We start from the raw sequence: 18,982 nt of genomic DNA, 5'->3' as shown, positions 1-18,982 counted from the left end.
CTGGGGGTGCTGGACAGTCACCATCTGCCTCACAAGGGGTGCCAGTGGTACACCCAGAAAACTGAGCAGCAGACATAGAAAAGGCGACAAGTCGCAGCGACTGTGCTTGCCAAACTCCTGAGCTACTTGGACCTGGGAAGGGCACAAAACGCAGTCCCAACCGAATCTGTGCCTCTGAGGGCTACCTGAGCACTGAACCTGAGTGGCTTAGACTTGGGAGTTGCACGCAGCCTAGGGCCAGGCTCAGACAGTTCCCGGCTGAGCATCGTAGAGACAGAGCGGTTTGTGCACCGCGAGAAGGGACAGGTCCAGTGGGGCTTAGACACTGTGTGCACACGACAGTGCTATTTGTTTGCAGCATCCCCCCCTCCCCACAGCACCACTGAACTAGTGAGCCTAAAAAACCAGCAAACAGAAGTTAAAGAGAGGGAACCGCCTTGGAAGTGACCCCACACTGCCCACAACATCAGAGAAGGGTGAGATATATCTTTACTATTTTTACAATCATTCCTTTTTTTATTCTTTCTTTTTTTTCTAACTTTATTCTAAATTGTTAAGTCTTCTATTTCTCCAATAATTTTTATTTCTATAACCTACTATTACTTTTCAAAAAAAAACCTCTTTTTTTAAGGCAAACACCATATATAGTCTTTGTGTGGTTGTTGTTGGTGTTTTTAATAATTCTTGTGGCTTTTCTTTTTCTTTCTTTTTTTTTTTCCTTCTGCTTCTTTTCTTTAATATTGTATTTTTGAAAATCCAACCTCTACTCTAGATTTCTAATCACTGCTTTTTGGTATTTGTTGTAAATTTTGTACATTTATAAACCCAACCTTCAGTACCCAATTTTACCTGAGAGCGAGATTACTGGCTTGACCACTCTCTCCTCCTTTGGATTCTCCTTTTTCTCCACAAGGTGGTCTCTGTCTCTTTCCTCCCCCATCTCTTCTCTATCCAACTCTGTGAATCTCTGTGTGTTCCAGACGGTGGAGAACACCTAAGGAACTGGTTACTGGCAGGATTTGTCTCTCTCCTTTTCATTCCTCTCTCTTATCCTCCTGGCCACCTCTGTCTACTTCCTCCCTCTCCTCTTCCCCGTATAACTCCGTAAATACCTCTGAGCTGTCCAGACTATGGAGCACACATAAGGAAGTGACTACTGGCTAGCTTGCTCTCTCCTCTTTTGATCTCACTGCATCTCATTCCAGTCACCTCTAAGTACCCCCTCCCTCTTCTCTTCTACATCTAACTCAGTGAACCTCTTGGGGTGTCCCTCAGTGTGGAGAAACTTTTCATCTTTAACCTAGATGTTTTATCATTGGTGCTGTATAGATGGAGAAGTCTAGAGGCTACTGTAAAAATAAAACTGAAAACCAGAAGCAGGAGGCTTAAGTCCAAAGCCTGAGAACATCAGAGAACTCCTGAATTCAGGGAACATTAATCAATAGGAGCTCATCAAACACCTCCATACCAACACTGAAACCAAGCTTCACCCAAGGGTGAACAAGTTCCAGAGCAAGACATACCATGCAAATTCTCCAGCAACACAGGAACACACCCCTGAGCTTCAATATACAGGCAGCTCAAAGTAACTCCAAAACCTTTGACGTCTCATAACCCATTACTGGTCAGTCCACTGCACTCCAGAGAGGAGAAACCCAGCTCCACCCACCAGAACTCCAATACAAGCCTCTCTAACCAGGAAACCTTGACAAACCACCGATAAAACCCCACCCACAGTGAGGAAGCTCCATAATAAAGAGAACTCCACAAATAACCAGAATATTAAAAGGCCACCCCAATTGCAGCAATATAACCAAGATGAAGAGACAGAGGAATACAGAGCAGGTAAAGGAACAGGAGAAATTCCCACTAAACCAAACAAAAGATGAAGAGATAGGGAATCTACCTGAGAAAGAATTCTGAATATTGATACTGAAAATAATCCAAAATCTTGAAATCAAAATGGAATCACAGATAAATAGCCTAGAGGCAAGGATTGAGAAGATGCAAGAAAGGTTTAACAAGGACCTAGAAGAAATAAAAAAGAGTCAATATATAATGAACGATGCAATAAATGAGATCAGAAACACTCTGGAGGCAACAAATAGTAGACTAACGGAGGCAGAAGATAGGATTACTGAAACAGAAGATAGAATGGTAGAAATAAATGAATCAGAGAGGAAAAAAGAAAAATGAATTAAAAGAAATGAGGACAATCTCAGAGACCTCCAGGACAACATGAAACGCTCCAACATTCGAATTATAGGAGTCCCAGAAGAAGACAAAAGAAAGACCATGAGAAAATCCTTGAGGAGATGATAGTTGAAAACTTCCCTAAAATGGGGAAAGAAATAATCACCCAAGTCCAAGAAACCCAGAGAGTCCCAGACAGGATAAACCCAAGGTGAAACACCCCAAGACACATATTAATCAAATTAACAAAGATCAAACACAAAGAACAAATATTAAAAGCAGCAAGGGAAAAACAACCAATAACACACAAGGGGATTCCCATAAGGATAACAGCTGATCTTTCAATATAGAAACTCTTCAGGCCAGGAGAGAATGGCAAGACTTACTTAAAGCGATGAAAGAAAATAACCTACAGCCAAGATTACTGTGTCCAGCAAGGATCTCATTCAAATATGAAGGAGAGATCAAAAGCTTTACAGACAAGCAAAAGCTGAGAGAATTCAGCATCACCAAACCAACTCTCCAATAAATTCTAAAGGATATTCTCTAGACAAGAAATACAAAAATGGTGTATAAACCCGAACACAAAACAATAAAGTAAATGGCAATGGGATCATATTTATCAATAATTACCTTAAAGGTAAATGGGTTGAATGCCACATACAGATTGAAAGTGAAGGGCTGGAAAAGATATTCCACGCAAATAGAGACCAAAAGAAAGCAGGAGTGGCAATACTCATCTCTGATAAAATAGACTTTAAAACAAAGGCTGTGAAAAGAGACAAAGAAGGCCACTACATAATGATCAAAGGATCAATCCAAGAAGAAGATATAACAATTATAAATATATATGCACCCAATATAGGAGCACTGCAATATGTAAGACAAATGCTAACAAGTATGAAAGGGGAAATTAACAATAACACAGTAACAGTGGGAGACTTTAATACCCCACTCACACCTATGGACAGATCAACTAAACAGAAAATTAACAAAGAAATGCAAAGTTTAAATGATACATTAGACCGGTTAGACCTAATTGATATCTAAGGGATATTTCACCCCAAAACAATGAGTTTCACCTTTTTCTCAAGTGCTCATGGAACCTTCTCTAGGATAGATCACATCCTGGGCCATAAATCTAACCATGATAAATTCAAAAAAATCGAAATCATTCCAAGCATCTTTTCTGACCATAATGCATTAAGATTAGATCTCAATTACAGGAGAAAAACTATTAAAAATTCCAACATATGGAGGTTGAACAACACACTTCTGAATAACCAACAAATCACAGAAGAAACCAAAAAAGAAATCAAAATATGCATAGAAATGAATGAAAATGAAAACACAACAACCCAAAACCTGTGGGACACTATAAAAGCAGTGCTAAGAGGAAAGTTCATAGCAATACAGGCATACCTCAAGAAACAAGAAAAAAGTCAAATAAATAACCTAACTCTACAACTAAAGCAACTAGAAAAGGAAGAATTGGAGAACATCAGAGTTAGTAGAAGGAAAGAAATCTTAAAAATTAGGGCAGAAATAAATGCAAAAAAACAAAAGAGACCATAGAAAAAATCAACAAAGCCAAAAGCTGGCTCTTTGAAAGGATAAATAAAATTGACAAACCATTAGCCAGACTCATCAAGAAGCAAAGAGAGAAAAATCAAATCAATAAAATTAGAAATGAAAATGGAGAGATCAGAAATACAAAGGATCATAAGAGACTACTATCAGCAATTGTATGCCAATAAAATGGACAACGTGGAAGAAATGGACAAATTCTTAGAAAAGTACAACTTTCCAAAACTGAGCCCGGAAGAAATAGAAAATCTTAACAGACCCATCACAAGCACGGAAATTGAAACTGTAATCAGAAATCTTCCAGGAAACATAAGCCCAGGACCAGACCACTCCACAGCTGCATTCTACCAAAAATTTAGAGAAGAGCTAGCACCTATCCTCCTCAAACTCTTCCAGAAAATTGCAGAGGAAGGTAAACTTCCAAACTCATTCTATGAGGCCACCATCACCCTAATACCAAAGACTGACAAAGATACTACAAAAAAAAAAAAAGAAAAGAAAACTACAGGCCAATATCACTGATGAACATAGATGCAAAAATCCTCAACAAAATTCTAGCAATCAGAATCCAACAACACATTAAAAAGGTCATACACCATGACCAAGTGGGTTTTATCCCAGGGATGCAAGGATTCTTCAATATCCACAAATCAATCAATGTAATTCACCACATTAACAAATTGAAAAATAAAAGCCTTATGATTATCTCAATAGATGCAGAGAAGGCCTTTGACAAAATTCAACATCCATTTATGATAAAAACTCTCCAGAAAGCAGGAATAGAAGGAACATACCTCAACATAATAAAAGCTATATATGACAAACCCACAGCAAACATTATCCTCAATGGTGAAAAATTGAAAGCATTTCCCCTAAAGTCAGGAACAAGACAACGGTGCCCACTTTCACCGCTACTATTCAACATAGTTCTGGAAGTTTTGGCCACAGCAATCAGAGCAGAAAAAGAAATAAAAGGAATCCAAATTGAAAAAGAAGAAGTAAAACTTTCACTGTTTGCAGATGACATTATCCTCTGCATAGAAAACCGTAAAGACTCCACCAGAAAATTACTAGAGCTAATCAATGAATATAGTAAAGTTAACAAATTCCAACAACATATTAAAAAGATCATACATCATGACAAAGTGGGCTTTATCCCAGGGATGCAAGGATTCTTGAATATCCACAAATCAATCAATGTAATACACCACATTAACAAATTGAAAAAAAAAACCACATACGATTATCTCAATAGATGCAGAGAAAGTCTTTGACAAAATTTAACATCCATTTATGATTAAAAAAAAAAACCCTCCAGAAAGCAGGCACAGAAGGAATATACCTCAACATAATAAAAGCTATATATGAAAAACCCACAGCAAACATTATCCTCAATGGTGAAAAATTAAAACCATTTCCCCTAAAGTCAGAAATGAGACAAGGGTACCCACTTTCACCACTACTATTCAACACAGTATTGGAAGTTTTGGCCACAGCAATCAGAGAAGAAAAGAAACAAAAAGAATCAAAATTGGAAAAGATGAAGTAAAACTCTCATTGTTTGCAGATGACATGATCCTCTACAGAGAAAACCCTAACGACTCCACCAGAAATGAATGGTGGAGTATTCAATGAATATAGTAAAGTTGCAGGATATAAAATCAACACACAGAAATCCCTTGCATGCCTATACACTAATAATGATAAAATAAAAAGATAAATTAAGGAAACAATTCCATTCACCTTTGCAACGAAAAGAATAAAATACTTAGGAATAAATCTAACCTAAAGAAACAAAAGACCTATATATAGAAAAGTATAAGACACTGGTGAAAGAAATCAAAGAGGACACAAATAGATGGAGAAATATACCGTGTTCATGAATCAGAAGAATCAATATAGTGAAAATGAGTATACCCCCCAAAGCAATCTAAAGATTCAGTGCAATCCCCGTCAAACTACCACTGGTATTTTTCATAGAGCTAGAACAAGTAATTTTACAATTTGTATGAAAATACAAAAAACCTCGAATATCCAAAGCAATCTTGAGAAAGAAGAATGGAACTGGAGGAATCAATCTGCCTGACTTCAGGCTCTTCTACAAAACCACAGTCATCAAGACAGTGTGGTACTGGCACAAAGACAGAAATATAGATCAGTGCAATAAAATGGAAAGCCCAGAGATAAATCCATATACCTATGGACACCTTATCTTCAACAAGGGAGGTAAGAATATACAATGGGGGAAAGCCAATCTCTTTTAACAAGTGGTGCTGGCAAAACTGGTCGAACACTTGTAAAAGAATTAAACTAAAACACTTTCTAACACCATACACAAAAATAAACTCAAAATGGATTAAAGATCTAAACCTAAGACCAGAAACTATAAAACTCCTATAGGAGAACATAGGCAAAACACTCTCCAACATAAATCACAGCAGGTTTCTCTATGAAACATCTCCCAGAATATTGGAAATAAAAGCCAAAAATAAATAAATGGGATCTAATTAAAAGTAAAAGCTTCTACACAACAAAGGAAACTATAAGCAAAGGGAAAAGACAGCCTTCTGAATGGGAGAAAATAATAGCAAATGAAGACTGACAAAGAATTCATCTCAAAAATATACAAGCAACTTCTGAAGCTCAGTTCCAGAAAAATAAATCACCCAATGAAAAAATGGGCCAAAGAACTAAACAGACATTTCTCCAAAGAAGACATACAGATGGCTTACAAATGCATGACAAGATACTCAACATCACTCATTATCAGAAAAATGCAAATCAAGACCACAATGAGGTACCATTTCACACCAGTCAGAATGGCTGCGATCCAAAAGCTACAAGCAATAAATGTTGGAGAGCATGTGGAGAAAAGGGAACCCTCTTACACTGTTGGTAGGAGTGCAAACTAGTACAGCCACTATGGAGAACAGTGAGGAGATTCCTTTAAACTGGAAATAGAGCTGCCATATGACCCAAGAACACCACTGCTGGGCATACATACTGAGGAAACCAGAATTGAAAGAGACACGTGTACCCCAATGTTCATCACAGCACTGTTTATAATAGCCAGGACATGGAAACAACCTTGATGCCCATCAGCAGATGAATGGATAAGAAAGCTGTGGGACATATAAAAAATGGAGTATTACCTAGCCTTTAAAAAGAATACATTGGAATCAGTTCTAATGAGGTGTATGAAACTGGAGCCTATTATACAGAGTGAAGTAAGCTAGAAAGAAAAATACCAATACAGTGTACTAATGCATATATATGGAATTTAGAAAGATGGTAATGATAACCCTGTATGCGAGACAGTAAAAGAGACACAGAGGTATTGAACAGTCTTTTGGACTCTGTGGGAGAGGGCAAGGGCAGGATTATATGGGAGAAGGGCAGTGAAACGTGTAAATTATCATATGTGAAATGAATCACCAGTCCCAGTTTGATGCATGATACAGGGTGATCCCGAGGGATGGGATGGGGAGGGAGGTAGGAGGGGAGTTCAGGATGGGGAACACATGTACACCCATGGAGGATTCAAGTCAATGTATGGCAGAACTAATACAATAATGTAAAGTAAAATAAATAAAAAATAATGGATAACTAACATGTACATACTGTATAGCACACGGAACTCTTCAATGATATGTGGCAGCCTGAATGAGAAGGGAGTTTGGGGGAGAATGGTCACATATATCTGTATGGCTGAATCCCTTCACTGTTCACCTGAAAGTAACACAATAGTGGTAATTGGCTCTATTCCAACACAAAATAGTAAACAAAAAAAAAAAAAGAGAGAGAGAGAATTTAAATCATATCAAGCATATTTTCTGTCCAAAATATTTATGAGACTGGAAATCAACTAAAAGAGGAAAACACACACACACACACAAAGATGAAAGCTAAACTATATGTTTCAAAAAAACCAATGAATCACTTAAGAAATCAGAAAGATAAAAAAGAAATTAAAAAACTACCTGGAGACAAATAAAAATGAAAATACAACAATCCAAAATCTATGAGATTCAGCAAAAGCAGTTTTAAGTGGGAAGTGTAGAGTGATACAGACCTCCTGAAAAAAGAAGAAAAAACTCAAACAACCTAACTTTACACCTATAAGACATGAAATAGAAGGAAACACCAAAGCCTAAAGTTTGTAGAAGGAAAGAAATCACATAAAGACCAGAGTAGAAATAAATGAAGTAAAGATCAAAGTAAATAAATAAATAAAATAACAGAAAAGGTCAATGGAATTAAGAGTTGGTTCTTTGAAAAGATGAACAGAATCAATAAACCTTGAGCCAGACTCATTAAGAAAAAAGAGCTCAAATCAATAAAATGAAAAGAATTTACAACCAACATCATAAAAATGTAATCACTATGAACAACTATATACCAATAACATGGAAAAATTCCTCGAAATGTACAACTTCCCAAAAATAAATCAAGAAAAAATAAAGAACATGAACAGAACAATTACCAGTAATGAAACTAATAAAAACATTTCAACAAAAAAGACCCTGGATGGCCACATCAGTTCAGTTCAGTCGCTCACTCATGTCCGACTCTTTGCGACCCCATCAATCGCAGCACACCAGGCCTCCCTGTTCATCACCATCTCCTGGAGTTCACTCAAGACTCCAGTCCATCGATTCCATGATGCCATCCAGCCATCACATCCTCTGTCGTCCCCTTCTCCTCCTGCCCCCAATCCCTCCCAGCATCAGAGTCTTTTCCAATGAGTCAACTCTTCGCATGAGGTGGCCAAAGTACTGGAGTTTCAGCATTAGCATCAGTTTTTCCAATGAACACCCAGGACTGGTCTTCTTTAGGATGGACTGGTTGTATCTCCTTGCAGTCCAAGGGACTCTCAAGAGTCTTTTCCAACATCACAGTTCAAAAACATCAATTCTTTGGGGCTTAGATTTCTTCACAGTCCAACTCTCACATCCATACACGACTACTGGAATAACCATAGCCTTGACTAGATGGACCTTTGTTGACAAAGTAATGTCTCTGTTTTTAATATGCTATCTAGGTTGCTCATAACATTCCTTCCAGGGAGTAAGCATCTTTTAATTTCATGGCTGCATTCACCATCTACAGTGATTTTTGAGCCCAGAAAAATAAAGTCTGACACTGTTTCCACTCTTTCCCCATCTATTTGCCATGAACTGATGGGACCAGATGCCATGATCTTCGTTTTCTGAATGTTGAGCTTTAGGCCAACTTTTTCACTCTCCACTTTCACTTTCATCAAGAGGCTTTTAGTTCCTCTTCACTTTCTGCCATAAGGGTGGTGTCATCTGCATATCTGAGGTGATTGATATTTCTCCCAGCAATCTTGACTCCAGCTTGTGCTTCTTCCAGTCCAGCGTTTTTCATGATGCACTCTGCCTTAATAAGCAGGGTGACAATATACAGCCTTGACATACTCCTTTTCCTATTTGGAACCAGTCTGTTGTTCCATGTCCAGTTCTAACTGTTGCTTCCTGACTTGCATATAGGTTTCTCAAGAGGCAGCTCAGGTGGTCTGGTATTCCCATCTCTTTCAGAATTTTCCACAGTTTATTGTGATCCACACAGTCAAAGGCTTTGGCATAGTCAATAAAGCAGAAACAGATGTTTTTCTGGAACTCTCTTGCTTTTTCCATGATCCAGCGGATGTTGGCAATTTGATCTCTGGTTGCTCTGCCTTTTCTAAAGCCAGCTTGAATATCTGGAAAACTGGTTAACTACATGTAAAAGAATGAAACTAGAATACTTTCTAATACCATTAAAAAATAATCTCATAATGGGTTAAATACCTAAATGTGAGGAAAGAAGGCATAAAACTCTCATAAAGAAACCTAGGCAGACCACCCCCTGACATAAATCACAGCAAGAACCTATATGACCATCCTCCAAGAGTAATGGAAATAAAAACAAAATAAACAAATGGGACCTAATTAAACTTAAAAGCTTTTGCACAATGAAGGAAACTATAAGCAAGGTGAAGAGACAGCCCTCAGAATGGGAGAAAATAATAGCAACTGAAACAACTGACAAAGAACTAATCTCAAAAATATACAAGCAGCTCATGCAGCTCAATACAAGAAAAATGAGAAATACAATCAAAAGGTGGGCAAAAGACCTAAACAGACATTTCTCCACAGAAGATATATAGATGGCTAACAGTCCATTCTGAAGGAGATCAGCCCTGGGATTTCTTTGGAAGGAATGATGCTAAAGCTGAAACTCCAGTACTTTGGCCACCTCATGCGAAGAGTTGACTCATTGGAAAAGACTCTGATGCTGGGAGGGATTGGGGGCAGGAGGAGAAGGGGACGACACAGGATGAGATGGCTGGATGGCATCACTGACTCGATGGACATGAGTCTGAGTGAACTCTGGGAGTTGGTGATGAACAGGGAGGCCTGGTGTGCCACAATTCATGGGGTCACAAAGAGTCAGACATGACTGAGAGACTGAACTGAACTGAATAAACACGTGAAAAGTTGCTCGACATCACTCATTATTAGAGAAATGCAAATCAAAACCACAATGAGGTATTATCTCATGCCCATCAGTATGTCCATCATCAAAATTCTACAAACAATAAATACTAGAGAAGGTGTGGAGAAAAGGGTACCCTCTTACACTGTTGGTGGGAATACAAGCTGGTACAGCCACTATGGAGAACAGGGTGGAGATTCCTTTCGAAGCTTGGAATAGAATTGCCATATGACCCAGAAATCCCACTGCTGGGCATATGGGATTGCCCCGAGGAAATCAGAATTGAAAGAGACACATGTACCCCAATGTTCATTGCAGCACTGTTTACAATAGCTAAGACATGGAAGCAACACAGATGTCCATCAGCAGGTGAATGGATAAGGAAGTTGTAATACATATAAACAATGGAATCTTACTTATCTATAAAAAAGGAATGCATTTGAGTCAGTTTTAATGCAATGCATGAACCTGGAGCCTATTATACAGAGTGAAGGTAATCAGAAAGAGAAAGACAAATACTGTATATTAATGCATATAAATGGAATTCAGAAAGACAGTACTGATGATCCTACATGCAGGGCAGGAAAGGAGACACAGAGGTAAAGAACAGACTTTTGGACTCAGTGGGATAAGGTGAGGTTGTGATGATTTCAGAGAATAGCACTGAAACATGTACATATATTCGTGTAAATTAAATGACCAGTGCAAATTTGATGCATGAAGCAGGGCACTGAAAGAAGCTGCTCTGGGACAACCCAGAGGGATTGGGTGGGGAGGGAGGTGGGAGAGGGGTTGTGGATGGAGGGATACATGTATACCTATGGCAAATCCATATTTATGTATGGCAAAAAGCCACCACAGTATTCTAAAGTCATTATTTTCCAATTAAAATAAATAAATTAATTAAAAATAAATAAATAAAATAATTATACTACCAAAGGTCATCTAAAGATTCAGTACAATCCCCAAGTAGCAATGACATTTATCACAGAACCGGAAAAAAAAAAAAATCCTAAAATTTGTGTGGAAATAAAAAAGACTTAAAATAGAGAACATAATCTTCAAAAGAAGAACAGATCTAGGGGTATCATTCTCCCTGAGTTCAAACTTTATTACAAAGCACCAGTAGTCAAAACATCATGGTACTAGCACAAAATCTGACACTTGATCAATGGGAAAATAAAAGCTAAAAATAAAACCATGCATGTATGGTCAATTATTTGATAATGGAGAAAATAGATAGCTACATTTAAAAGAATGAAATTGGAACATTTTCTTACACTATGCACACACACACACACACACACACACCCTTAAAATGGGCTAAATACTGGAAAACATAGAACTCCTAGATGAAAACATAGGCAGGACACACTTTGACATAAATATTACCAATAGTTTTTTTGGATCTATTTCCAAAGGCAAAGGAAAGAAAAGAAAAACTAAACATATGATAACTAGTTAAACTTTAAAGTTTTTCAACAGCATAGGAAACCACTGACAAAACAAAAAGTTAAACTAAGAATGGGAAAAATATTTGCAAATGCTTTGATGGATAATGGGTTTACTTCCAAAATGCATAAATATCTCATGCAATTCAATACCAAAAGACCAAAGAATCCAATTAATAAGTGGCTAGAAGACCTGAAAATATGTTTTCCCAGAGAAGAACTATAGATGGTCAACAGGTACATGAAGAGACAGTCAACATTACTAATCATCAGAGAAATGCAAATCAAACCAACAAATATCACCTCACACATGCCAAAATGGTTATTATTAAAAAGACTACAAGTAGCAAATATTGGAGAGGATGTGGAGAATAGGAAATTCTATTACACTGTAGGGAGGAATGTAAATTAGTGCAGCACCAAAGAAAGGCCATGCCAAAGAATGCTCAAACTACAGCACAATTGCACTCATCTTACACGCTAGTAAAGTAATGCTCAAAATTCTCCAAACCAGGCTTCAGCAATACATGAACCATGAACTTCCAGATGTTCAAGCTGGTTTTAGAAAAGGCAGAGGAACCAGAGATCAAATTGCCAACATCCACTGGATCATGGAAAAAGCAAGAGAGTTCCAGAAAAACATCTATTTCTGCTTTATTGACTATGCCAAAGCCTTTGACTGTGTGGATCACAATAAACTGTGGAAAATTCTGAAAGAGATGGGAATACAGACCACCTGACCTGCCTCTTGAGAAACCTATATGCAGGTCAGGAAGCAACAGTTAGAACTGGACATGGAACAACAGACTGGGTTCCAAATAGGAAAAGGAGTATGTCAAGGCTGTATATTGTCACCCTGCTTATTTAACTTATATGCAGAGTACCTCATGAGAAACGCTGGACTGGAAGAAGCACAAGCTGGAGTCAAGATTGCTGGGAGAAATATCAATCACCTCAGATATGCAGATGACACCACCCTTATGGCAGAAAGTGAAGAGGAACTAAAGACCGTGTTGATGAAAGTGAAAGAGGAGAGTGAAAAATTTGGCATAAAGCTCAACATTCAGAAAACGAAGATCATGGCATCTGGTCCCATCAGTTCATGGCAAATAGATGGGGAAAGAGTGTAAACAGTGTCAGACTTTATTTTTCTGGGCTCGAAAATCACTGTAGATGGTGAATGCAGCCATGAAATTAAGATGTTTACTCCCTGGAAGGAAAGTTATGACCATCCTAGATAGCATATTAAAAAGCAGAGACATTACTATGGTTATTCCAGTAGTCATGTATGGATGTGAGAGTTGGACTATAAAGAAAGCTGAGTGCCAAAGAATTGATGTTTTTGAACTGTGTTGCTGGAGAATATTCTTGAAAGTCCCTTGGACTGAAAGGAGATCCAACCAGTCCATTCTAAAGAAGACCAGTCCTGGGTATTCATTGGAAGGACTGATGCTAATGCTGAAACTCCAATACTTTGGCTACCTGATGAGAAGAGCTGACTCATTTGTAAAGACCCTGATGCTCGGAAAGAGTGAGGGCAGGAGTAGAAGAAGACGACAGAGGATGAGATGTTTGTATGGCATCACCAACTTGATGGACATGAGTTTGGGTAGGCTCCGGTAGTTGGGGAGGGACAGGGAGGCCTGGCGTGCTGCAGTCCATGGGGTTGTAAAGAGTCGGACACGAATGAGCAACTGAATTGAACTGAACTGAACACCCAATGTTCACATCAGCATTATTTATAATAGCCAAGGTATGGAAGCAACCTAAGTATTCAACAGCATATAAATGGATAAACATATGGCATATATATACAATGATATATTGTTCAGCTATAGGAAAAGAACAAAATTTTGCCATTTGCAACAACATGGATGGACCTGGAAGGTACTATGCTTAGCGAAATAAGTCACATAGAGAAATATAAATAATCTGTCATCACTTACATGTAGAATCTAAAATATATAATATACAAGTCAGTGTATACTTTTGAGCAAAGAACTGTTCCAGGTGCCCTTGCAGTCTTCCAGGGAATTGAAATGTTTTCTTTTCTTTTTTTTTTTTTTTAATTTTTTCAACATGAATCTGCCACGGGTCTAGAAAACCAAAATAATTGTAAATTCAAAAGTACAATGTCTGATGAATAAGGTGGATGAATCAGAACTTTCTGGTCAAGCTACAGCTTACAAGAGTTTTTTTTCCTGATCATCAAAGAAACATGAGGTCTTGTGTTCTCCTGATGGAAGATTATGCATTTTCTGTTGACTAATTCTGGAGGTTTTTTGCCAAGTTGTGCTTTCAGTTGGTCTAACTGGCAGCAGTACTTGTCCGAATTAATCATTTGGCTTTCCAGAAGGAGTTCATAATAAAGGACTCTCTTCCAACTCCACCATATACACATCATCTTCTTTGGATGTAGATTGGCCTTTCGTGTGCCTGGTGGTCGTACATGTTGCTTGCCCCATGATTTCTTCTGTTCTATCTTATTGTACAGTATCCAAATTTCATTGCCTGTCACAATTTGTTTTAAAATGGAATGTTTTCCTTAACTTTAAGTAGAGGTTTAAGTAGAGAATCTCATGTGAAAATACAGTCAATTTTTTTTTTTCACTTATGAGAACCCAAACATCAAAGTGGTGAACATAACCAAGCTGGTTTCTCAAGCTTGATTTGGGTATTTTGCATGTGTTGGCTATCTCCCACATGGTACAAAGTTGGTTGTTCTCAACCAATGTCTGAAATTCAGTTCAGTTCAGTCATTCAGTCATGGCTGACTCTTTGCGACCCCATGGACAGCAGCACGCCAGACTTCCCTGTCCATCACCAACTCCCGGAGCTTACTCAAACTCATGTCCTTCAAGTTGGTGATGTCATCCAACCATCTCATCGTCTGCCATCCCCTTCTCCTCTTGCCTTCAATCTTTCCCAGCAGCAGGGTCTTTTCCAGTGAGTCAGTTCTTTGAATCAGGTGGCCAAAGTATTGGAGTTTCAGTTTCAGTGTCAGTCCTTCCAATGAATACATCTTCAATATTAAAATGGCTACACAAAAAAATCACAAATTCTGATGTTTTTTAAAATGAAGGCAAATATGACAGTTGTCATAATACACCCGAACAAAATTGTTTCAAATGAAGTTGAAGACAACTAAGCACTATTGGAGCCATATTACAGAAACAAACTGAACAAACTTTTGTGCCAGTCGAGCATTATTTTGGGCTTCTCGGGTAGTGCAGTGGTAAAGAATGTGCTTGCCAATGCAGGAGATGCAAGAGACATGAGTTCAATCCCTGGGTCAGGAAGATCCCCTGGAGGAGGAAATGGCAACCCATTCCAGTATTCTTGCCTAGAAATTTCAAGGGGCAGAGCAGCCTGGCAGGCTATAGTTCATGGGGTCACAAAGAGTCAGACATGACTGAACATGCATGCACATTATTTCATCTAAATTAGATGTTGCATTCTTTACAATACCTGACATACAAAAAGTGAATATTTCTTGAATGTAACTTGTATAATAATGAGCACTAGTTATTAACTATTAATAATGAATCCTAGTTATTGGTTATGACTAATTATTTGTTATAACTAGTTATTCATTACAACTAGCATAATAATGAAAGTAAATGATGATATCACTTGATATGAGCCTCAAACTTACTTTTGAAAGACTTTTAAGCCTTATCATGCAGATGAGGGAACAAAGTGGCTAGATTAGAAATTATCAATTGGTATAAACAGTTCCTAACCCAAATCTATTCTACACATTTTGTCCTGTATTCTATACTGTCAATTAATTCAGGGACGAATCATTTATTTTAACATATGCCAATAAAATGTATGTTAAAAAAAAGATACCTGTGTAAAGTTAAGGAAAAATATGTTAAGGCATATTAGGCAAAATCAGATACCATTCTCATATCTAACTTCTTAATATCATCTTTATAATACGTGTCCTGATCCCCTCACAAATATCACTCTTTTCTTTGCTTCTCACTTATAGAATTTATATTCAGTCTTGGCTATTTGTGACTTTTAGACCCCTAAAAACTTTAAGCTCTTTAACGGCAAATAAAATCCTTTATATTAATGCTCTGTATTTAGCACAGTGCTTGGGTCTTAAAGGTAAAAAATATATGTTAAATAAATGAACTAGTGGATGAATATATGAATAATTATTGCCATGTTATTTATTTTGAACATTTGGCTTCATAAAGTAACACTGCAGCTTCATTGTGCATCTATATATGTATATGTGCAACAAATAAGTGGTTTTCCAACCTAGATGTCCATCAGCAGATGAATGGATAAGAAAGCTTTGGTACATATACACAATGGAGTATTACTCTGCCGTTAAAAAGAATTCATTTGAATTAGTTCTGATGAGATGGATGAAACTGGAGCCAATTATACAGAGTGAAGTAAGCCAGAAAGAAAAACACCAATACAGTATACTAACACATATATATGGAATTTAGGAAGATGGCAATGACGACCCTGTATGCAAGACAGGGAAAGAGACACAGATGTGTATAACGGACTTTTGGACTCAGAGGGAGAGGGAGAGGGTGGGATGATTTGGGAGAATGACATTCTAACATGTATACTATCATGTGAATTGAATCGCCAGTCTATGTCTGACGCAGGATGCAGCATGCTTGGGGCTGGTGCATGGGGATGACCCAGAAAGATGTTATGGGGAGGGAGGTGGGAGGGGGGTTCATGTTTGGGAATGCATGTAAGAATTAAAGATTTTAAAATTTAAAAAATAAAAAACTAAAAAAAATAAAAATAAAAAAATAAAATAAAAAAAATAAAAAAAAAAGTGGTTTTCAACACTAATGGAGAAAGATTTTAACTGTTCCATCTTTAGTTTATATAGTTCATTCTTCTGTGACCAGCACCACATATTTTCAAAATAGCTAGTTGAGGGGAGCCACGATTTATGACCATGGAACTAACTGCCCCAAAAGTCTTATAATCTATCCTTAACTGTATAGTGTGAAGCCTCATTGAACTGAACAGCCATACCTTAATGTCAAAATACACTGAAGCTTTGTTTAACATTGCACTTCAATCAATATTAACTTATTTATGAACTTGCTTAAGTGAGCAGCCTTGTATTTCCATGGTGTTCTAATGTATTTTTCTTTTATTATTTCAATACCTACCCATTTCTAGGCATAAGACAGATTCAGGATTTAGTGAATTCTGCTCTGATTCAAAATTATGTTATAGTGAAGTTTCAAGGAATTTAAGAAAAAGTTAAAGCACTACAGAAAATTCATTTTCAAAATAAGTAGAGTACTCTTCAAGGTTAAATCTCCTGGTTAGGCCCTGTCTGTTAAATGGCACATACAATTCAACTAAAACTCTGGACTTGCCAACTTTCATTGAAATCATATTCATTGTTTGGTTTTTAAGCACCCTCCCTCAAATTGCAGCTGAATATAATTAACAATTTGTTCTAATTTGGTGTAACTCAAAAGCAAGCCAGATCAATTTTTTGGTTATTAAAAGCTGTAAAGAATGAATTACTCTCAAGTGTCAAATCTATTATAGAAAGAGTTTAAAGTTGGCATCAGTCTTTTTAGTTTATTTTTTAACTCACTATGTCAATAACCTCAGATATGCAGATGACACCACCCTTATGGCAGAAAGTGAAGAAGAACTAAAGAGCCTCTTGATGAAAGTGAAAGAGGAGAGTGAAAAAGTTGGCTTAAAGCTCAAAATTCAGAAAACAAAGACCATGGCATCTGGTCCCATCACTTCATGGCAAATAGATGGGGAAACAGTGGAAACAGTGGCTGACTTTATTTTTGGGGGCTTCAAAATGACTGCAGATGGTGACTGCAGCCATGAAATTAAAAGACGCTTACTCCTTGGAAGGAAAGGTATGACCAGTCTAGACAGCATATTAAACAGAGACATTACTTTGTCAGCAAAGATCCATCTAGTCAAGGCTGTTTTTCCAGTGGTCATGCATGGATGTGAGAGTTGGACTATAAGCAAAACTGAGTGCTGAAGAATTGATGGTTTTGAACTGTGGTGTTGGAGAAGACTCTTGAGAGTCCCTTGGACTGTAAGGAGATCCAACCAGTCCATCCTAAAGGAGATCAGTTCTGGGTGTTCATTGGAAGGAGTGATATTGAAGCTGAAACTCCAATACTTTGGCCACCTGATGTGAAGAGCTGACTCATTTGAAAAGACCCTGATGCTGGGAGGGATTGGGGGCAGGAGGAGAAGGGGACGACAGAGGATGTGATGGCTGGATGGCATCATGGAATCGATGGACTGGAGTCTTGAGTGAACTCCAGGAGATGGTGATGAGATGGTTGGATGGCATCAAAGACTCGATGGACATGGGTTTGTGTGGACTCCAGTAGTTGATGATGGACAAGGAGGCCTGGAGTGCTGCAGTTCATGGGGTCGCAAAGAGTCAGACACAACTGAGTGACTGAACTGAACTGAACTGAAAATGATGTTTATAATGGAAACACAGTTCCTTACCAACAAGTATCCAACATGACACATCAGCAAACAAATGTCCCATTTTCAAATAAAAAAGAAATCCCTTCCATCTATTAAACAAATATTTTTCTCACCTATTTTTTCATATTGATATAACAATAATGATAACACATTAATCACAAAGTAACTGTTAGCAACAAATGTTTATGTACTATTATTTTTTTACCAGGAGATTTTTTTAAACTTGAGATTTTCTTTTTTTTCCATTAGCTACTAACAAAGATAGTTGTTTTTTTTTTTTTAGTTTATTTTTTTAATTTAATTTTATTTTTTATTTATTTATTTTTTTAATTTTAAAATCTTTAATTCTTACATGCGTTCTCAAACATGACCCCCCCTCCCACCTCCCTCCCCACAACATCTCTCTGGGTCATCCACAGAGACAGAATAATTAACTGAGTTTATCAGAAGGCTCTAGTCAGCTTCCCCTGCCTCTTTGATTATCTGTCTCAATCACTACCTTAAATCTCTTGGTATTTCAATCTAAAGGACTTCCTAGGAAATAGTGACAATCATTTTGAAATGAAAACAAAACTAAAATTATGTTTGATAGTCTTATTAAGAGAAAAGGAAAAACTTCTCAGGTTCTGAAGTAGAAATAAAATAACCACGGAAAAGTAGTATATGTAAATATCTGATCATAACCTTACCTTTCAAACTTTTACACATTCAGTGTCCTCCACAATAAAAAGATGAAATTAAATAACTTTCCTGCCTGTATCCCGAAC

The 18,982-nt window shown here is 37.5% G+C and overlaps 1 protein-coding gene across 3 annotated transcripts in view; it reads right to left on the bottom strand.

Moving 5' to 3' along the window:
- Positions 1-18,982, bottom strand: part of DACH2 (dachshund family transcription factor 2) — a 697,738-nt gene that overhangs the window by 314,857 nt on the left and 363,899 nt on the right. The gene's annotated exons all lie outside the window — the stretch shown is intronic.

The sequence above is a fragment of the Ovis aries genome, chromosome X (assembly GCF_016772045.2).
Source record: "Ovis aries strain OAR_USU_Benz2616 breed Rambouillet chromosome X, ARS-UI_Ramb_v3.0, whole genome shotgun sequence".
Classification (NCBI taxonomy): Eukaryota; Metazoa; Chordata; class Mammalia; order Artiodactyla; family Bovidae; genus Ovis; species Ovis aries.
The sequence above is the reverse complement of the archived record's forward strand: the minus strand, read 5'-3'. Positions and strand labels throughout refer to the sequence as shown.